Consider the following 23,567-nt stretch of genomic DNA (forward strand, 5'->3'; position numbering starts at 1 on the left):
CCTGCCTGCCTGCCTGCCTGCCTGCCTACTTGCTTGCTCATGAGCTTCTTGCCTCAGTTTCCTGAGTGCTGGGATCACAACCATGTACTAACCACCATGCCTGGCCTCTTCTTGGCATCTGTAAATCTTAATCACTTGGGATGGAAGACAGAGCTACAAACAGTTTCCTTAATGTCTCTCATTCCCCCATTGCTATTTAATAATTCTTTGATTTCCTAAATATTTGTAAAGTCATTTGTAAATTCTGCTGCATACAGGCCAAATATTTCCTTTAGCAATTATCAAGGATAAGAGATAATTTTGACTATATAAAACATTCCACCATCATTTGATCAGTCTGCTACCAACCTGAGAGGCAGTCTCTGCTTTCCTAAGGAGTCTCTAAGGGCTGGTGAGATGGCTCAGTGGCTAAGAGCACCGACTGCTCTTCCAAAGGTCCTGAGTCTAAATCCCAGCAACCACGTGGTGGCTCACAACCATCTGTAATGGGATCTGACGCCCTCTTCTGGTGTGTCTGAAGTCAGCTACAGTGTACTTGTGTATAATAATAAATAAAACTTAGGGCTAGAGCAAGCAGGGACTGAGTGAGCAGGGTTAATGGGAGCCAGCGGGGCTGATAGGAGTGAGCAGGACTGACCAGAGCAAGTAGGGTTGACCGGAGTAAGCAGAGGTCCTAAAATTCAATTCCCAGCAACCACATGAAGGCTCACAACCATCTGTACAACCACAGTGTATTCACACACATAAAATAAATCAATAAATCTTTAAAAAAAAAAAAAGAATCTCTAAGTTATCCCTCCACTCAAACTAAAAAAAACAAAAACCAAAAACAACAACAACAACAAAAACCTTCTGTAAAACCAAGATTACCTAAATAAGTAAAAGCACAAAGCAGCAAACAAATGGCAATACTCTGGGTGTTCTGGGCAAATCAGCAGATGTTCTCTACCCTGAATCCCCATCCCCAGAACTCAGGCAGTCCTCTTGGTACTCCAGCTCCCTGCACACAGAAGCTGGCTCCTGAAGCAGTGTGTGCTTCTGTGGAAGGATGTGGCGGGCGAGAGGGGAGTCTGTGGTCCTTATCCTCACCGAAGCTGGCTCCTGAAGCAGTGTGTGCTTCTGTGGAAGGATGTGGCGGGATGTGGCGGGCGAGAGGGGAGTCTGTGGTCCTTATCCTCACCGATCACAAGGTTTGCCCTACAGCCCTGCTCCATGGTTCCTTGTGTGTACGCCTTCCTGCACCAAACATTTCTGACAGATTCCTCCCTAGCTGCTGGGGATGCCATCATTTACACCATTAAAGCCCAATTTGCATTTGAAATATAGAAAAAGAAAACCTGGCCAGCTGCTTTGTTTTCTTGACTACCAATAAGAATGGGTCATAAACTCAAAAGCTTACCCAAAATGATACATCTGTTTTCCAAATAAGAAAGGGCCAGCTCCAGCTATCCCTGTGCATTCTGCTGTCTGAGTTACTGATCTGACTCCATCGCTGAGGTGGGGATTGCAAAGCAGGCTTCAGAACAGCATTTCTAAAACTCTGGGGAAGGAGTTTGTCTCATTTGTTTGTCTTCTTTCAATTTGTTCCGCACAGATACTTTTGTAAACAATAATGATGAATAATTTAGGGTAACTGTAACCAAGCGCTTGACTATCAGGGCATTGTCAACTGTTATAAAAACAAATTCTGGTGGGAAGAGGTTACCACTTGTACAGACTTGTAATGCTAACACTTCAGAGGCCTAAGCCTCGAGTTCAAGGTTCATGTGGACACATAGAGCTACCTGTAACAAGCAAAACAAATATTAATTATCATTCTAAATGATTTCTTTTAACTTCTGATCTTCTCTTGCTTGGGTTAAGGTCAGTGGCAGGTTCTTCTGGTCAGAGACAGCACTTTGGAAAAGTACATAAAGAACGAATTTTGACTAAATCTCAAGAATGCTGGTTTCCCATCCTTTCTCCCAAAGCTACTATTCAAACATTCATTAATTCATCTGTCTGTCTTTTCAGCAATATGTGTACATATTTGTTTGTGTGTGTTTGTGTGTGTATGTATAGTATATATGTATATACTATCTGATGTATATATAACCCATTAAGTTGGTCATTATTGCATGCTGGAGACACAGTAGTAAATAGAAATGGGCCTACCTACTCTTGTTGAGGAGCCTACCCACTGCTGGAAGTGTTTTCAATGGGATATGTCCTAAAACAGAAACTAAAAATCTAGCACTATAAAGTTATTGGTTATTTTTCTTAGACCAAATCTTGGGGGTTTTCATTACATATATATCATTCCTTCTAAGGAAAAGCAAAGAATTAATTGCTCTCATGACCTTACCCACTAAAAGAAACCTTTTCCGTCTCAGCTTGCAATTCGCTACTGGCTGACATAACTTTCTGTCTCATATTCTTCAGCTACATTGCTTCCACCAAAATCCTTTCTAATGCTAAGCATTCACTGGATGCCTATAAAAACCGTGCTCCTAAATACAGGTCTTTCAACCTGTCAATCATCATTTACAACACATACTATAAACCAGAGATCTGCTTACTTTTAAGAACTCTTCCCCTCCTCTGACTTTCAGAATGAGAGCATCTAGTATTTCTGTTGCTCTAGAGAAGAGCTAGCCAAAAGTGTGTGATAAGCAGGGGCTTGCCTGGCATTTTGTTCATCCTTCTTCAACAGTTTAGGATAGCTTTGTCTTCCCCCATCAGTGCTGTGAACCCTTAAGTCTTGGTAGACAATCTTTGAAAAGCTCAGATGTCACATGTGGAGGTGGGTAATCCATGTTCCACCATCCAGGAACTTCAGGGCTCCCTACCACACCCATCATTTGTCAGACAGACTCCTATGCACCCACAGGACCAGGACCATACTGCATCTGAGTTTGTTTACCACACATGCTATGCCCTGACACCCAAATACACTCAAATGTTTGGTAAGCCTAACAGCTTATGCCCAAAAGTGGGGACACATGAGAGCTCTGATGGTGTATCATTAGACCCAAGATGTACCATGGGAAACCATTATGACAGAAAAGAAAAATAAGGATCTGTTACATAGTCTCACACTTCGGTGCATTTGTACATCTTGCTTGCTCATCATTATCATTCAACTCATGAAGTTGACCAAGAGTTGTGATGTGGAGAATTTGAAATGATCTTAAATTTTCCCAGACAGCTGGACAGGGATTTTAGCTTTCCTGCAAAAAGCCAAACTGAGTGTACCTCTCCACTCATGGCATGATTGCTTTAAGAGAAGACAAGCTGGCTTCAACCCTGGGATGCTGCTGAGACAAACATGCCATTTTAGACTGCCAAGTGGCTCCATGGGAGAGACTAACATGACCATAGGGCCCTTCAGGGGACAATGCTGATGCATCCCTAAATTAAGTAAGGAGGCGTGTCTCCTCCTCCTCCTCCTCCTCCTCCTCCTCCTCCTCCTCCTCCTCCCCACTTTTAAAATAAGATAGAAAGGACTGCTGCTAAGTTCTGAGCTGTTCCCTAATCTTTGAGAACTTCTGATCAGACTTGAGAGAACCAAGACTGTCTACATAAGGAATGAAAATAGATGCAAGGAATAAAGAAGCCATTTCACTTTCTTCTTATTGCAAGAGTGTATAACCTGTGTCTTTATTTGCACAAAATAAAGGCAAGAAGCACCGGCAGTTTGGTCCTAGTGTGCCAGCTATGATCCTTCAAGCTCAGTGCACTAACTACTAGCTTTGTGAGGATGGAGTATGAAGGCTGGGCTGCTGCACACTGAGATGTGTGCAGGGGTTAAATTCAGCAGAATACGAAATGGATTGGGGAGGGGAATAAGCAAGTGGAGTGGGGCAAGGGAAATGGCTCTGCTCTGCTATTTAGATCACTTAGTGCTCTTGCAGAGGACTGGAATTCAGTTCCCAGCATCCATAAGGCACGGGTATCATGGAGGGAACTCAAAACTCCAACTGCAACTGGCAACATCAGATCCAGGGGATCTTACAGTCTCTTCTAGTCACCTGACCATCTGCATATACATGCACATGCCTATCAATAATAATAATGGTAATAATGATCTAAACAAATACAAAAATGTAAAATGTTCCTTTAATAAATTTGCTATTGTTAGATGTTTCAGTGAAAATACTTTTGATTGTATGGGGTTATATAAGATATATTACTGAAATTAATTTTATCTTTTTGGTTTGTGGTCTTTTTAATGTGACTACCAGAAATTCTAACCACACCTGTGGCTCACAGTACTGTTCCTTAGACAGTGCCTCTTTAAATAGTCTTAATTAATACAGAGTTTGCTGTGGAAGACTTTTACCTTCTCAAACCTTTTCATAACTGAAGTAAAGTCAGAGAAACTGTCAGCACTAATTTTGTTAAGAATGCATTATATTTGTATACATCTTCAAACTTATTTCTCAAAACTCACTGTCCATTTAAAACTAAATAAAAACTGGGGCTCAACTGACGAGGCTTGCCACACTGTCAGGAGACTCAGGCTTAGTTCCCAGCATCTGCAGAGAAGCTGACAGCTGGAAATTCAGTTCCAAGAGATGCAGCACCCTCTGCTGGCCTCCATAGACAAAAGACATATGCACTGCACTCAAATACATTCAGGCAAAAAGCTGATATACAAAATACATAAAATAAGTAGACCTTTCTTTAAAAACTACATGAAAGAACTGTATTTAAGAAAAAACATCTTACCATGCTTCTCTCAAAGTTTGGAAATATTAAGGGAATTTCATCAACTTAAAAAAAATTAATTTGCCAGTGACATTACAATTTTAATTTCATCAAGGCCATTTTGAGGAGATGGAGACAGAACTCCAGCAGTTAAGAGCAATTGTTGTTGCAGAGGACCCTACTTTGGGTCCTCTGTCCGCTCCATGGACCCTACTTTGGGTCCTCTGTCAATCCCATGTCTGCTGGATTACAACCACCTATGACTTCAGCTCCAAGGGATCCAAAACCCTCCTATAGCCTTTGTAGGCAACACACACACACACACACACACACACACACACACACAGAGAGAGAGAGAGAGAGAGAGAGAGAGAGAGAGAGAGAGAGAGAGAGAGAGAGAGAGAGAGACTTGAAAGTATTTTGGAATTTTCTTCCCAGATACAACTTTAAAGCACTCTTCTCTCTCTGACCATTGATAATGTTCATTCACTAATCTAAACAGATGAATTGCACATTTCTTCTTATTTACTGCTTTGCTTGTATTTGTACAGTTATGATACTATGTAGAATTAAAATACTGCGTGGTCCCATAGTTCTATTACATTCATCTTCAGTTTATAGCAAAGCATAATATTAAATATTTATGTGGACTATGAAAGCAGTCAATAGTCATATTCTACAGTGGATAACATAGAACCAAAGAGGTTTGGGTATAATCATTCTCGGCAGGCCTGGTGGAGACACTCTGACAGAATATAATGACTAATCTCTCAGTCCTATTTCTCCAAAGCGTCCTATAAATGAGAGGAACAGCAGCTATTAAAAACTCACAAAGTGATCAGCCATCTTTAGAATTTGGTCCCTTATCAATTATGATGCTGAGCCCTTTGTACCTATTGGGAGTGATTTTGGTAATATGAATCCTTCACTTTTGGATATCATATTCTAAGGACTCAAAATAATAAATCAATGATGATATCTTTGTCATGGGCATAATGTAAACACCACTGAAAGGCTGGTGTGAAGAGCGCAGCAGTGGGAGGCTAGCAAGTCCCACCACCTTACAGGGCAGTAGCCTGTTTTCCTTTTCTTTTTGTTTCTGTCTCCATTAGTTTCTATTCATTTTGTTAAAAACTAGTATTAGAGGGGCTAAGGAGGCAGCTCAGCTTAAAAAAAAATGCTCCTTCTCAAACATGATGACCTGAATTCAGACCCTCAACATTCATGTAAAAGCTAGGCACAGCAAATGTGTGCCTCTGTAACCCCATCACCAGGGACAAGGAGCCTGAATCAGGAAACTCCAGGTTCAGTAAGACACCATGTCTCAAACAATGTGGTAGAGAGAAATGCAGTAAGATTCCCAGTGTTGACCTCTGGCCTCCACATATGCACATGTGCAAACACACACACACACCCTCAGAGTATGGCATACCTGTCCTTTTGAATAAACAGAATGTGACAAGCCTTTCTTTGGACATTCACATCAGCCTAACTACAATAGTTTTCTAGCTGTTTTGCTCTGCTCTGTTTATTCAGAAAGTCTGAGTGATGTTTCCCATGCAGACACAGAGATGTTGCTATAATATACACCTTTCTTGTCTGAACTGCCTAGCCGTGATATTATTGATCTCTTGCTAGTATAAATTAAAACAATATTGATGACTTATATGAAAGTCTAAGACTCAAATTGTTTTGAGACTTAACTCATGTAGTGCTGTAAGTATATGTCTGACAGAATTCTACCTCTTATTCCACAAAAGGTTTTCTTCATTTGCAAGACAAAATGTGATTTTTGTATGCAGTATCCTCCAACACTGGACTATACACCCCATCTCTCTCCTTGAATCACTCCATTCCAACAGCTCCAGACTGCTTCTTAGTCATAAAATTTTATGGAATTGGCATAAACCATAATGTTTCAGACTTCTGTTTTCTCTTCATTTCAGACTTCCATTCTATGAAGTCTGAAATGTGACCTTATACTGTCAAATAGAAACACAATAATATAAGCCATTTCTTTAATTTCCAAGTTGCCATATCAAAAAAGTAAATATAACTGGGCAGTGGTGGCACATGCCTTTAATCCTAGGACCCAAGAGGCAAAGGCAGGTGGATCTCTTGAATTTGAGGCCAGCATGGTCTACAAACCAAATTCTAGGCCAGCCTGAGCTACACAGAGAAACTCTATCTCTAATAAATTAATTAATTAAAAATAAAAGGGCAAACATAATCAGGTGTAATTAACATCAATGTCAATTATTTTACCCATATATTGAATAAACTATGATTTCAGCATGTGATTAAAATAAAAATTATTAAACTCTTTCATGGTTTTTTCCCCCCTAAGTTTGGTGTATGTCTATTTTAGCAACAGATTGCAGCTGGTTCTCATCATATCTCAAGGTCATCTGTGGCTGGCGACCACCATCTTAGGTTTAGTTTGTATCCAGAGGAGGTGAGCATCCACGGTGACACAAAAAGCCAAGTATGAACTGTAGAAAATCAATGCAGGCCTCACTGGAAAGACTTTGGAGAAATCAATTGTCTGTGTTTAAAATCTTTAATTGGCCAGGTGGTGGTGGCACACCCCTTTAATCCCAGCACTTGGAAGGCCAGCCTATTCTACAGAGTGAGTTCCAGGACAGCCAAGGCTACACAGAGAAACCCTGTCTCGAAAAAAACAAAAAACAAAACAAAACAAAAAAATCTTTAATTGTCTCATTTAGCTGATGGTGGACTAAAATGTCCTTACTTGTTTTCACATATCTTCAACAGTTTTGTTATTATTATATCTTTAAAAAGTTCAGCAAGCATTTCTTCTCTTCTCCTTAGTCACTTTTTCCTGATTCTAAATTGAGACATATGTGAGCTAGTCAGATGAGTTAAAGAGCACTGTAAACTAATTTTTTAATTTTTTAAAACTAGCATTTATATTTCAGGAGAAAAGCGGATACCTCATATATTGTTGCCTGGCAACATTTCTTCTCTTGACTCCAGAATCAGTTTCTCTCACTTGATCAATTTATATAAAAAGTTAGTACCACCAAGAGAGTGAGATTCAATAAGAATTCTACATCCAAGCATCTCTCTCAAGCACAGAAGCATGGAGAGTCAGAAGCATCAGTGGTCCACTGTACAGCTAGAGAGACTCTGACATGCACACTCATTTTTTACAGCTAACTACAGCATTCACTGAGAAGCACAGCATTAGGCCATGCATTCTTTGAATCCGGTTTTCATAGGCTGCTTATGTGCACTTACTATGGTCTAGGCCTCATACTGCACCCCAGGATTACATAATCATAGACTTCCAGGATAGCACAAGCCCTTGATGAATGTTCATTGTTCCTGTCATATGTGTGGGAAAGCTGGGAAGGGTTGGGGAAGAGCCTGGGGCCTGAAGGCCTTCCTGAGAGGAAGATGTGAAAGTGAATGTGGGAGAGGAGCAGGAGGCCTGCAAACTGAGGAGACTAGGGGAGAGCTGGCTGCGAAGAAAAGAACACCCTGGAGACTCACATTAACGTGGCATATTGTGACTTAGGCATCAGGAAACAAAGCTTTCCAGGAAGTAGAAGTCCATTATCTATTATGAGTGGGAATATAACTGAAAGGTGGTCATGACTCAGTCTGGGGAAGAACGCTGGGGCTCAGTTCACAAAGAGAAAAAAAGTAACAGAGAAGATGGAGAAATGAAGGAAAGGGGAGAATAAAGGGGGAATCTAATGCTGCGCCCCTTTAATACAGTTCCTCATGTTGTGGTGAGACCAAACCATAAAATTATTTTCATTGCTACTTCATAATTAATTTTGCTACTGTTGTGAGTCATAAGGTAAATATCTGTTTTCCAATGGTCTTTAGTGACCCCCAAAGGGGTCACAACCCACAGGTTGAGAAGCATTGTCATAGACGCTGACTGCCTGCTTGGCATCACTGATGAAGACACAGTGATCACGGGGAGGAGATTCACTAGGTGAAAAGTCTGGTAGATAGGCCTGCATATGGACTTGATCAGCTCTCCAAATGGTGTATTTTGAAATGAAGGCAAGGGATGAGTCTGGACAGGTTGCCCATAGTCTCTGTGGAGAAATGGTGCATGCGGGAGAAGTACACCTAAACTGCCAAGCTACAGGGCCAAGGCTCTTTGCACTCAGCCAATTACAAAAGATTTTTCAAAGAGCAAGGTCCAGGGTGTGGAGCATTTGCCTAGAATGCATGTGGCCCTGCCTGACTCCCATCTCCAATACAACACAAATAAATAAATGGAGAAAGATATGGAGGAAGGACATGGAAGAGAGGGAAAGGAGGAAGAGAAGGAAGAGGGGGGAACACAAGCTTTGGAGTTAATACACTTGCTGTCTTTATATTGAAAGTTCCTTAGAAAAGGTTGCTACTCTGTGTCCATCTGGCCATAGTGTTAAGACCAGGCATCTCAGTATTGCTTTTACCTTCCCACAAGTGTAAGTCATAAATAATACACCTGCAGTGTCCTAAGCTAGCAGAGAGGCGGCACATATCAATCCACATTTATCATTACCTGTCTAGTTCACATAGTTCTCATTTTTACAGCATTATAACAGTCAAACATCATAAAACAAGACCAGCCAAATTAAACAGCTTTGATCCGATCATATCGTACGAGATTTGGAATATAAACATAAAAGGAAACCACAGCCGTTAAAAGCAGCAGCAAGATTTTAGTTTTAGTTCTTTCAAAGAGTGCATTTGCAAGAAAAAAAATTACAATCCAAGCAGAGAGTAACTTTACCTCCCTAATGTGCCATTTAGTTGCTTCCTACTGCAGTTTGTTAAATAACTGTGCAGAACTGCATTTTCAGTATGCTAAGCAGAGACACCAAGCAGCCTTCCCATGCTGCATAGTTAACTGCCTGCACAAATTGGCTTTTCTTTATCAAGTGACACTGGGGTCATGTCCCTTTAATGAAAAAGAAAGAAAGAAAACCTCAAAAAAAAAAAAAAAGATTTGGAAATGAGGTAGGTAATTGCTGTAAAGCCACCTGCTGTGACTGCCTGTGGCCATGCAACAAAAATGCAGAATGAGGTCAGCATGGAGAGTACTAGCTCTTCTCTTATTGCCTTCTCTGCTTAGTGTATGCCTCTCATGGTGGGAGCTGCTCCTCTCCCTGGTAACTTCTCTTGAATCAATGCAGTCCTCCAGGGGGAAAGAATGCTGTTGATTTCTGCACCCTTTACCTCCTGTAAATGAGGCTTGGATTCAGGAGCAATTAATCTCACTTTCATTCAGCACAGAGGCTGCGCTGACTACTGCTCCTCTCTACAAATGCTTAGAGGTCATGTGCTGTGTGCTCCGGAGTATGGACTTCTTGTCTTCTGGTGTTTGGAATACGTCCTTTAGACACATTCTAGACACACTGTCTTAGGGTTTCTATTCCTGCACAAACATCATGACCAAGAAGCAAGTTGGGGAGGAAAGGGTTTATTTAGCTTACTTCCACATGGCTGTTCATCACCAAAGGATGTCAGAACTGGAACTCAAGCAGGTCAGGAAGCAGGAGCTGATGCAGAGGCCATGGAGGGATGTTCCTAACTGGCTTGCTTTCCCTGGCTTGCTCAGCCTGCTCTCTTATAGAACCTGAGACTTCCAGCCCAGGGATGGCACCACCCACAAGGGGCCCTACCTCCTTGATCACTAACTGAGAAAATTCCCCACAGCTGGATCTCACAGAGGCACTTCCCCAACTGAAGCTCCCTTCTCTGTGATAACTCCAGCCTGTGTCAAGTTGACACACAAAGCCAGCCAGTACACACACTGTCACAAACAGCAGAATGTCTTTCTTCATGGAGACTGGATATTACTTCTTATGGCTTCTTTATCCACTCACCCTCCTTGACACTGAGAACGCCACCATCACTTTACTGCTGTCAACAATGCAGTAAGCATGCTGTCAAAGCATTTAACATACAGAGTCTAGATCTTCTGGGTAAATGTTGTGCATGGATGCAACTGAGTCATGGAGAATCCTATTTTCTTTGAAAGCTGGGCCTGTGAAGAGCATGCTTGCCTAGCTACATGATATAAAAATATTCTGTTTCTTGTTCTTTTGAGAACTTTGCTTAATTTTTCTTAAATTGATGCTATACTGAGGGATATTCATGCCAAGAGCACACAGAGACTCTCTTTTTTCCCACTGCATTTGGGTTTTTTGTTTTTTGTTTGGTTTGGTTTGGTGAGGGGTGTTCTAACCATTATAGTACAAGGGAGTGACATTTTATTGTGGATTTCTTCCCTCTTTCCTTCCTTCGTTCCTTCCTTCCTTCCTCTCTTCCTTTATTCCTTCCCTTCTTCCCTTAGTCCCTTCCTCCCTCCCTACCTGTCTTCTTTCTTTCTCTCTTTCCTTCTTCCTTTCTTTCATTTGTTCATTCTTTCTTTCATTCATTTTCATTTTCATTTTCATTTGCAAGCCCAGGGAACATTTGCTCATGTTTCCATTGGCCATTTCTTTACTCTCTTCTAATAAACCTACTCAACCTCTTGCCCATTTAACTGGATCATTTTCTCCTATAGAGGTGTTTGAGTTGCTCAAAGATTTTAGACATTATTCTCTTGCCTGACACATTGTTCGCAAGTATTTCTTCCAATGGTTAGCCTGCCTCTGTCTTGTGTTTTCATCTTGGTGTAAGGAATGTACCTATTTTTGCTTTAGTTGCACATGTGTAATTGTGTTAATTTTTGTTCATGGTGGAGAATTTGGATTTCTTTGTAGTTGTTTTAGCTTTTAAATCATCCTGAGATAAGGAAGTCCAGGGATGAATACAAGAATTTTTTTGTACTCAAACATATGGTTATTTTTGTCATAGTCTATCCATGTTATTTGTAATTATTCCCAAGCCACTTCTGTATTTGTGTTTACTAAAGTATTAACAGCTTCAAATAAACATCTGTGTCTATGATAGTTTGTATATACTTGCCCCAGGGAAAGGCTCTATTAGGAGGTGTGGCCCTGTTAATATAGCTGTGTCACTGTGTGTGGGCTTTAATGCTCTCATCCTAGCTGCCTGGAAGTCAGTATTCTGCTAGCAGCATTCAGATGAAGATGTAGAACTCTCAGCTCCTCCTGCACCATGCCTGCCTCTCATGTTCCTACCTTGATGATATTGAACTGAACCTCTGAACCTATAACCTAGTTCCAATTAAATGTTGACCTTATAAGAGTTGTCTTGGTCATGATATCTGTTCACAGTGGTAAAACCCTAACTAAGACAGTGTCTTATCTTACCTGTGTAATAATGCTGAAGCATGTTGCAAGTGTGGATCCAGCCGCAGCTATTCACAGTATGAAGTATGTCATCAGTGGGTTCTGCAGTTGTTCACCTCATACAAATAAGTACATTAGAAACTAGCACACCTAGCTTAGAGAAATACACACATCGAACCCTTCTCAAAACCTAGAAGGACATGTGATGATAAGCACATGGCTGAACTTGGTCCTTTCTTCTCTATTAAATAGTAAAGCCCATGGTAAAAGGGAGAGCCAGTGCTTGCTTTTCAGCCACAGCACTTGTCTAGTCTGAAAAGAGTCCATTTGTAGATCTTGAACCTCTACACATTTGCAAAGCCTCCCTGTGGAAGCATATCAAGAGGTTCAAATTTGTAAATTATAGTGCGTGTGTATGTGTGTATGTGTGTGTGTGTGTGTGTGTCTAGCCTCAAAGCCATTATGTCATTTGCTATAATATAATTTTAATAAAAATAAGGACTTGCTCATATCTATGCAAGCTACAGTCAAGAAAGGCTTCTGCTTCTTCATCTTCCTTGTCAGACTTTCAAGAGACAGACAAGTCTCTAGAGCTGGGAGTTTACCAGAGGCTGCTGCCAACCCAGTGGTGTACAGAAGCAGCTGGCACAGCATGCAATGCAAAGCAAAGTCCTTGAAACTCAGCTGCTTTGGTCCAAGAGTGTCTTCATGCAACCTGTTGTGAGCAGTGACTTTGATGCAAGCCTCAGTGGGTGCCTCTCCCAACCTGCACCAGGCCTAGACTATATAGTCTCTGGTTAATTTCAATTAACCCTAAAAGCAAAATAACAGCTAATCCACAAAAGACTGTGGCTCTTGTTAAAATAAATGCTGCATTGAACACTTGTTATTGGTTCTATTAGTTGTGTTTCCATTGTTGTGCTGAAATATTACAACCACAGCAGCGTCCATATACATATATACATATACTTATACACATACATCATATACATACACATGCATACACATACACAAAGAGTTTATTTGTGTGTATCGTTCCACAAAGATAAGAATCTATCATGGTAGGCATGGGAGAAGATCAGACGGCTGATGGATCACATTGTTAACAACAAACACAAGGCAGAGAGAGAGTGAACTAATGGGCCAAAGCTTTATATTCTCAGAGCCTACCCCAGAGGCATGCTTCCTCCAGAGGGGCCTCCCATATTCTCTCTAAGCAGAACCACTAATTGAAGACAAAGTGTTAAAGTGCTTGTGTTTATGAAGGCATTTCTCATTCAGAGCAATTGGAATAGTGTGTTTCCTGGGATGGTGGCAATCCTTATTACCAACTTGAATTTCTTTCAGAAACGCTAGACGTTTGAAATGCAAACAAATTTATAAGCACCATTTTTAATTTCTGTAAGCCACTTTAATTTAATACATCACACAAATACTTTATCTTTAATATAAATGAAGCCTACAACATAATTTATTTCCAAGTAAAAAAGAAATAGAACTTGGAACTTGCTGGTATTTTCCCATGGCCATTAGTTAAAAGTGGCCATTAATTGTACAGTTAATTCTCTGTCTCTCTGTCTCTCTGTCTCTCTGTCTCTCTCTCTTTCTCTCTCTCTCCCCCTCTCTTCTTTCTTCAGTCTGTTAAGTTTTTCCTCTTTTCCCTTTGATTCTTTCTTAATATCTTCTTTTTTTAATTTTTTTAAATATTTATTTATTTATTTATTTATTTATTTATTTAGGCTTCTCAACACAGGGTTTCTGTGTAGCCCTGGCTGTCCTGAAGCTCACTGAGTAGACCAGGCTGGCCCAGAACTCAGAGACCCGCCTGCCTCTTCCTAGGATGAAAGGTGTATGCCACCACAGTTTCTCCTCAAAACCTGAGACCTATAACATTGTGAACTGTGACTAAAATTTAAGGCATATGAAAATTTCCAGAACACTTACATTAAAAAGATGTGATGATTTTTAAGATTTGGGGTTAATGTTGTCATTGTGTGGTTTGCCAGGAGTCAAACCCAGAGGGTAAGTAAGTGTTCTACTGCCAAGCTCCATCCCCAGCCCCCAAGTTCTTTTTTATTAAAAACCTATTTATATTTTAATCATCAGTCTTGGGATTTAACACGGAAGTTACAAAGAGTTAAGAGAAAGGCCATGATCTAAGTCCAGACTGCTGTCCCAGCAGACACATGGATCTCTACTACCCCAGAAACTTTTTGGTTACAATGGAATGTTATGGAGTACAGGGGTGATTTTTTTTATCTCTCTGAAAACAGAAGCTAGAAAAATGTGGTGGCATATATCTGTGTACCCACCACTTAGGCCAATGCTGAGGTAGAAGGACTGTGAGTTTGAGGCCAACCCAGGCAACAACAATGAAATTCTGTCCCCCAAATCAAAACAAAGCCCAAAACAAAAACCATACAGTAAGTCAAATTAAGCTATCTTGGTGTTGCCTAGTAGGGAAGGTCTGATTTCATTAATAAATTCTAATGGTTTGTAAGCATCAGCCATTTGTTTCTGTGTAAACAGCACTCCTACAGGGTTTGTCAGTGCTGAAAGCAATTTGTCCTTTAAGTATTTCAAACATTCCCTCTGCAATCTGGTTTGCACTATGAATTTCACACTATTAAGAATGCGTTTACCAAGCAAAAGCAAGCCCTCCCAGCTTGGGCCTGTCAAATGATAATACATTCTAAATTAGTGGAATTTTTATTAGGTTTTTAAACATTTTAATGGATTTCAGAACTCACGCCAGATAATTATCCAAAACTTCAAGTCAGATAACATAAAAAAAAAAGAAAGAAACAGACAAGAAAAACAAAAACGGCGGAGGGATGGAAAGAAAAGTGAGGGAGGGAGGGACCAGCTAAGTGTACTTGGGCTGTTGTCCCACAAGGAACCTGTTGTCATTAGTGCAGTAACCTAAGAGTTGGGATGAGCAAGCAAAGGGCATTCCTGGCCTACCTCCAGCAACTGGATGCGAGAGTAACCTGGCAACTTGTACAGATGGGACTAAGCATGTATAATGGGCATGGTTCCTTTCTGCATACATTCAGGTAGAAAAGTCCCTTGTCGTCTAAGACTGTCTTGTGAATGCTTCCTTAATCTGAACCTAACTCAAACCAGTTACAGAAGCCATTAAATGCAAAATGGCTTCAGGTTGAAGAGCCTGTGTGCCCTCTGTCTACCTGAAGACTCACCACTGTCCTTCATGCTTCTTAGTAAGAAAAGTTAGCACTAATTAAGTGGATCTATAAAAGAGCAAAACAGTTTCATTCCAAGGTCCAGCATTTATATCTTTAAAAGTGGGTCTTTTATTCTAAAGATGTTTTCCTATCTTTCTTCTGGTTTTTAAAATCAGAAACAAAAACCCAAACAGAAACTCCTTTGGGAGTTCCCCCTCATCAACACCCTCTGCTTGCTGTAGAAGAAGCATGAATAATTGATTGAATTTCCATTAGGGTCAGCCAGAGTGTATATTACCCACAGTGTGATGTGATGGGGGAGGGCTAGTGGGAGCTAATGATCCCAGATCAGGACTAGGGAGTTGGAGCTTTGTCCTATGAATCCAAACATGTCCTGACTGAGTAACACAGATGTGGAAAATAACAGAAAGACAGAAAATAGTACTGGGATCTTCAGGCAGAATGTTGTATGGAGTCTCTCCCAGCATTTACTCTTTCTTAGCTTGATTAGCCATCTGATGGTCCTTTACGAGTATTTGTTAGATAATGCAAATAATGCCAGCCATGCTACTTGAGATTTCCAGTTAATCAAATCTGCGCTTCTGTTTGGTTTGAGAGTGGGTTCAAGACAGAATCAGAACGAGTGGTAAGTACTTGTGAAGTGTGCTTGGCACATGGCCAGCTCAGATTCAGAGTCTTTAATAGAGAATAAGCTTTAGCCCACGCCTCCTGCTCTGGCTGTGTTTGCCTTCCAACAATCTCATCTTTGTCTGTTCCCCTCCACCCACAGCACCTGTCCAAGCAAAGCCATTACAGTCCCTTCTCAGAAGTGTTCCCACTGGCCTTGGGTCACACTAAGGACCAATCTGAGCTTGTTTTCATTTTCTACTTTATATTTCAGATTGAAACACAGAACACCCTGGCATCTCCTGGCAAATGCCCGAGATGCTGGATCAACTCTACCCTTCCCAGCCATGTAGCCAGGGGTCACTCTCCACTTGGCTCCTTTCTGTTCCCTCTGGTCAGCAGTTATAGGTGTTGTCTGATCCAGAGCTCCTAGTTTCAGGCTGTGGCTGAACTGCCTTCCTATCCTCCACTATCCTCTTTCAGAGAAACTAGAAAGCTCTCTGAGGTCTAAGGACACATTTTTGGTATGGGTTTCTTGAGACTTGTATTTTGCATGCATATAGTGCAGTACTTAGCACTCACCCAGTAGTTATTAAACAAGTGTAATAATGACAATCATCATCATTACCTACTCACTTAGAATAATCTCATAATAATTGCAAATAAATGCTAATCTTCCCTACCTACCTAGCTCGCATGCAGTCTCAGAATTTCCAGCATGCTCTCCCTCCTATCTTCTGAAGATTCAACTCTGTTTATAAAATACTCATTTTTCTGCTCATTGTCTCTTGCTTGTCATTCTGGTCTCTGGTGAATGGCTCCTCAGTGAAGCAATCTTTAGTTCCCCAACATTCCAGCTGCACTTTACCTTTTTGCTACCTTGTATGTAAAAGCCTGTTGGTGGTACTCTTTGATAAAACCCAGCTCCTAGCCTGTGCTTTCAGGTCCAAGAAAGCAAAGGCCAGGATTCTTTAGCATCATATCCCTAGCTCCTGGCATAAGGCTTTGCCCATTGTGGTCATTCAGTAAGTACTTGTTCCCTTGATGTAATGGCTATTTCTGGTTGTCAACTTGACTATATCCAGAATTGGAGGACTCACTTGTGATCCAGATCTTGAATCTGGAAGACACAAGTTTCTGACCTAGATCTTGGCATGGAGATCTTGAGGCATAGTGGGGATGAAAGCTTAGGCCTAGGCAAAGCTTTAATCCCAAGAAACTGAGGCAAGGAGATCTCTGAGTTCAAGGTCAGCCTGGGATGAAACAAGTCCCAGATCCATGCATGGTGGTACACACCTTTAATCTGGGCCACACCTTCTGCTGGAGACCTACAAAAGGACATGGGAAGAAGGAAGATTCATTCATCTTTGCCTGCTTGCATTTACTTGCCAGCACATCTGTTAGAACCTACTTCTACAAAAGACCAGCTGAAACAACTAGCCTCATGAGACTGAGCAACTACTAGATTCTTGGACTTCCAATTCACAACTAACCATTGTTGGGTTAGTTAGACTGTAAGTCATCACAATAAATTCCCTTAATATAGAGAGACATTCTGTAAGATCTGTGTCTCTAGACAACCCTGACTAATACACTTAACCTTCTGTTTCAAGGCTTTACAAAGTTCCATTCAGATCAGAGAGCTGTTGGTAACAGATAGAAAGCAGCTGAGTGTCATAACTTTCCCAGAGCTGTCTCCCTACATGTGAGCTGGCAAGTTCTAGTCAATTCCACTGAATAATTACAGCATCCCACTAGAAAACAGGAACTTTTTCTGCTCCAAAAGTCAAGGGGCTCTGTGTAGTAGAGGGTCTGGGGGTTTCTGAAGCATCTTTAAGATGGAAGACTGATCTTTACATTTGGATGCACATTTTCATTCTAACTGCATATCCCATTTGAAATGTTTACTGACCTTCACAAATTGAGTGTGACACAGTAAACACAGGTTCCTAAAACTGTCACCTGTTCATCGTGAAAAGGCTTGACTTTCATAGTTAAAAGCCCTAAAGTGGTTGTCATGATAGCCACTCTGTTTGAACAAAGTCTACCCGGAGCAATCTTTTGAAGGAGAGTAATTATGGAGATGGCACCTTGGGACTCCTCAGGAGCCAGTCTGGGGACACTCGGAAGAGTGTGAGTGCTTCTTATAAATGATGTCCATGGCTGATTTGGCAATTTCACTTTATGAGTTATTTTTTAAGGTGAAATTTTTTTATTTATTTCTCTATTATAAAATAGATGGTAAAATATTATTTTTAAAAAGAGTTGGACCTGTGCTTAAATTAATTACAAGTCAAATTGACTCCAGTCAAGAGTATCTTCTCTGGGGAGCTATCCCAGAAGTACACCATGTGCTTAGTGCCTGTTTGTTTTTACACCATGGATTAGGGGTTTGCAGATGCACTAGTCAATTGCTCCACCATTTATAACCCTCTGCTTTAGACGTTTCTATCCACACAAGTAACAGCAAATTAACATATCACCAAATACCATACTGTGAAACATATGTCCTGGTAAGAGAAATCAGGTATCTCCAGGTGGGAGTATTTACTCACAGGAAAATGTTTCACCATTGCTCTGAAAAGTCAGCTCCATATAGGGCACGTCTTAGAGTCAAGGGGTAGAGATTTTGTTGTTGATAATATTTAGTAGCTATTGTCAAAATTTATTCAAATGAATCTAATATAAAGAAACTGTCATAAAAAGTAGCCCAGAGTGGAAAAATCTATCTGTCATGAATCTAATTAGTGACTTAGTGTTGTGTTTTTAAAAACAAAGAAACCAGGATATGTTTGGTAATCCCAGGTATGGAATGGTGGGAAGGATGCTTCTGCAGGCCTATGCTAAGGTGTCTATTCCCCCTGAGTTATCAGCTATATGACTAGTATAGTGTAGAACAGAATTCATTTAGGGCATGAGAAGGGGAGGTGAGAAAGGAGTAGGCGCAGAGAGAGAGAGAGAGAGAGAGAGAGAGAGAGAGGCAGGGAGGAAGGGGCTGTGGTTTGGGAGGGGTTGGTAAGAGGAGAGGCTAGCCAAGAACATATGGAGAGGGGGGAGGGGGAAGGGAAGAGAGGGAGAAAGGGGCTAGGAAGTCAGGGAGAGTAAGAGGGAATAAGAGAGTGAGGAGGGGGCAAGCAACCACTTTTATAGTAAGCTAGGCCTATCTGGCTGTTGCCAGGTAACTGTGGAGCAGAGCCTAGAAGGTATGTTAACATTCCTCCATTTTGGTTTAATTTTTTTAAAAGAAAGAAAAACTATAAAGAGGTGATGTGACACAGGAATAGGATCGTTGTGATCTTTAACTACTTCCTGCTGAGTTTGGGATGATGAGTCTCTGGAAAAACTAAGAAAATGAAGATGGGGATATTGGTCCAGTCTTAGGAGAGTTGGCTGTTTCCTTGCTGTCCAGGGTCTGTGGAACCATCTGTAGGTAGAAGAAACAGTTCAAGTAGAAACATCTGTGTCTGTGAGAGTAGATTGGAGCATCTGTGAGATGCTTCTCTGGAGCTGTCTTGGATGTAGATTTTGAGGAAACATCTGGACTTGGCTGAAACACACACATACACATACATACTATACATACATACATACATACATACGTACACACACACATACTATACATACATATATACATACATACATACATGCGTATGTACGTATGTACGCACACACACACACACACATACATGAGATAGAGAATAAAGTACATTTGGGAGAAAAATTTTTTCTTATATATACATTTGAAACCCTTAGGTATTCTTTGTTGGGGTGGGAGGAGTGGCAATCCCAGGGATCCCACCCTCTGGGATAGGTTACAGGTAGAAACTTAGGCTATTGATTGGCAGGTATGCTTATCTAGCTGGAGTCTGTTTGGTCCATGAGAGGTAGAGCTGAGTGTGTTTCTTGGAGCTTATAAGTTTATAAAAAATGATAAGTTTGCTAACAGTGTGAACAGTCTTTATGGTGATCTTAGGGAAGACAAAAAACCTTTTGTGGAGCAGAAGGAGCAAGAAGGGCTTTTTTTCTTCTGCCTAGGAGACTGAATATATGTCAATTTAGTAAAATAATATTTTAAAATTTACATTTAAAAGACAATTAAACCTTGTGAAATGTTTAAAACCTTGTGAATATGATAGTTGATCATATAGTTTAGCATGAGAAACACCTTAAGACCATAGTTAAAAGACAACCAAAATGAACTTATATTTGTAACTATGATAGCTGATAGAATATTTAGCATGAGAAAAATTTTAAGTCTATAGTTAGAAGATAACCAAAGGAAACTTAAAATTTGAACTTGTGAGTATAAAAGTTAGATCGTAAAGTGGAATGTTGTATTAGAGTTAGGCTAATTTATAAGAACTCTGTTGATTAATGTTAGGACAATGGCACAACAAGGGAAAGGAATATGAAGCAGTTAGTCACTGGAAACTGAGTTTAGGTAAGAAGTAACAGAAGGTTACATCTGTGAATGGTTACATCTGAACATATGTATCCTTTATCTTAAAGTCTGTGAGTTAGGCAAAACTGTAACAAATTGACTAATGAACTAATATAGTGGTGGATTACCTTGGGGTAAGAAGCTAGAGGTCTGTTTTCTAGCTGTCAAGATACAATTAGCTTAGCTGTCAATGTAGTCAGAAATATGGAAAGAATAAATTATAATCTAGGTGTTATGTATTAACTAAAATGACAGAGGTTGGTCATAGTGCACTACCTAAACAGTTTCCAGGTCCCTGTAGTCTCCATCAAAACTTGGGCAGAGTCAGTCCACAGTCAAGCTTAGATGAGAAACTTTTTCCTCTGGAATATGAATGTGAAGAAATGACTCACCTTGTTTTAGGCAATATGAGACATTTAATTCTTTGGGTATCCTCTCTTTGCTCACAGTATGAACAGCAGGTCCACAAGTCCTGGCAGCAGGTAAGGCAATGGAGTAATGTTTCTCAGGAATTATCATACCACAATCCAGGCAGTCTCGTTGTTGTGTCCATGCTATATCTTCTCAGAGATGTTGTGGAATAGGAGTCACTGTTAGGCTTTGGGAATCTCTCGCTGTCATAATAAGCTTAAACATTTAACTATATTTAGTAGATTTCTGACAAGATTGAGAGCTAGTATCTATATAGGTCATCTGAGATAGTCAACCTATGTTTGTTTGTTTAATTATTTCTTCTACAATGTATCTAGCAAATAGAGCATATTGTAATTTAATGATTGTGATGTTTGTATATGCTTGGTCCAGGGAGTGGTACTATTAGAGGGTGTGGCCCTGTTGGAGTAGGTGTGTCACTCAGGGCATGGGCTTTAATCCTAGCTGGCTTGAAATCAGTATTCTGCTAGCAGCCTTCAAATGAAAATGTAGAACACTCAGCTCAACCTATACTATGCCTGCCTGGAGGCTATGATGCTCCCACCTCGATGATACAGGATCATACTGAATCTCTGAACCTGTTAAGCCAGTCCCAACTAAATGTTGTATTTATAAGAGTTGCCTTGGTCATAGTGTCTGTTTACAGCAGTTAAACCCTAACTAAGACAATGACAGTAGCAAAAATGAGGCTAAACATATATTTAGGGCAGTGATCTTTAACCTTTTTACTATCATAAATCTTCAATTAATATTAGAATTACTATTTACCAAGGCAGGATAGAAATCATATGACAACTTTATCTTAATTGCAGTGTCTTTAAAGACATTAAGTTAGGTTGTCTCGAGGTGAAAAAGCAGTGATGTGGGAACTGCCCATAATAAAGATGGCAGACAGTCATGAGACTGCCCCAAACAAAGATGATGCTGAAGTTATACCTCCACCTAGAGGAGAGTCATGTTGTTATACCTTAGAATGGAGCAGCAGAAGTGTGGCTGTGTATCTTAGAATGGAATGGCAGAAGTGTGGCAGAGACAAACATAGATGAATCCAAGTGGGAATGAGGAAGCATAGGTGGTGGCTTGGCTTGGTGTGGGGGAGGGGCAGGGTGGGGTGAGAGAGTGAGCATCTGGGGTGAGAAGCAGCACCTGTAGCAGTATTCTGTCTGCCAGCAACTCCACTCCAGTGCACACTGTGCATGCTGAAAGAGCAAGACAAAAAGTGGAGACCTGAGGCTAGCTGCTGCAACGGCAGCAGAGTCAAGGCAGGAAGACCCTGAGAGCAGGCAGTAAGCAGCAAGAAAAGGAACTGTGGGGAGAAGCCTACTAATCACCCTGGAGAGCTAGGAAAGTTTGCTTTGTTTTGTGTTGTTTTTAAAGGACCACTAAGTGGCCGTGTAGAATTATTGTTTTGTGGGTATAGGGGCCAAATTTGGCCTTGGAATTAGAGTAAAAGGAGATCCAGGAGGGAGCCTATAAGTAGCTGCAAAGACATTCCCTTTCGGGTGAGGATAGGAGTTATTAATTACCCATGCTTGCATTCTGAGGATAGATTAACAACTTGAAAACGGCAGCAGCTGGGCCACATCACACAGTGAACTGGGGCTGAGCTCAGGCCACTGCCTGAGTGGGGGACAAGGAGAATGGTTCACCCAGGCCTGGGATTTCACAGCAGTGAGAAAAGAAACGGACTCAGGAGAGAGGAAAATCTCATCCAAGGGAAAATGGCACCACAGGGTGGCTGGGAGCTCAACAGCCCTCCCGTGGGACCAGGGGACATGTACACTGACCAGTGTTGAGGAGACAGCTTACCAATTCACCAGTGTTTAGATGGCTAGGTCTAGCGAGCGATCTGGGTTTCTAAATCTGAGTAGTGGGAAATGTGAGTTCCTAGATCTAAGTCTTACAGCACAAATGTTGTACTTTTAAAAAAAAAAAAGAAACCAGGATTTGTTTGGTAGAGCCAGGTATGCCTCGGCTGCAGGACCATGCTAAGGTATCCCACCCACTGAGATATAAGCCATATGATGGGTATAGTATAAAATAGAATTTATTTAGGGCATGGGAAGGGGATTAGAGGCAAAAAGGAGAAATGGCAGGGGAAAAAGATGGGAGGGAAGGAGAGGGGAGGAGATGAGAGGAGGAGAGGGAAGAGAAGGGGAGAAGAGGAGAGTTGAGAAAAGTCTGTCCTGGAACATGTGGAGAGAGAGGGGGAGGGAGAAGGAGAGAAATGGGTTAGGCAGTCTGGGAGAGCAAAAGAGTAAGAATAAGAGAGCAAGAGCCCCTTTTCTAGTAAACCAGGCCTACCTGGCTGCTTCCAGGGAACTGTGGGGTGGAGTCTATAAGAAACGCTAACAATTAGTGCATTTTTTCCCTTTTCTTCTGTTTATTGGAACATACCCTGTAAATCTACTCACATTTAAAGTGAGCAATGAGCCTATGGTACACAGAATAGTCTGAATGACCCATCCAGTGACAGCATCCCTGTGTGAAAAGACATTGCTGGGGTCATCTTCTAGAGTGGAGTTATTTTTTTTTTTTACTTTTTACTTCTCAAGGTGGCATGCACATTCGTAGGAACATATTGTCTAATTCATTGAAATAAATGTCACAAACACAGCAGATAATAATGTTATTCATTGGTAAAAGAATATTCTATAACTCAGTATGGCTGCATTGGGTATTTTGGGTTTTACCTTCAAATACTTTATATTCCAATAATTGTTTTCTAATACTCACATGCTCTCATTGTTTTGTAGTTCTTATTTTTTATACTGTATTTTAATTTTAACATCTTTCTCTTCCCTCAAAACCCTCTCATATAACCTTCCCCACTCGCCTTCAAATTTATGGCCTCTTCTTTCATCATTTGTTATTGCATGCATATATATATTTATAGTATAGTATTATATATATATATATGTATATATATATATATATATATATATATATATATATATA

The 23,567-nt window shown here is 40.7% G+C and overlaps 1 protein-coding gene across 2 annotated transcripts in view; it reads left to right on the forward strand.

The window, feature by feature from the left end:
- Positions 1-23,567, forward strand: part of Kcnb2 (potassium voltage-gated channel subfamily B member 2) — a 475,981-nt gene that overhangs the window by 362,116 nt on the left and 90,298 nt on the right. The window lies entirely within an intron of this gene.

The sequence above is a fragment of the Mastomys coucha genome, unplaced genomic scaffold, assembly GCF_008632895.1.
Source record: "Mastomys coucha isolate ucsf_1 unplaced genomic scaffold, UCSF_Mcou_1 pScaffold14, whole genome shotgun sequence".
NCBI lineage: Eukaryota > Metazoa > Chordata > Mammalia > Rodentia > Muridae > Mastomys > Mastomys coucha.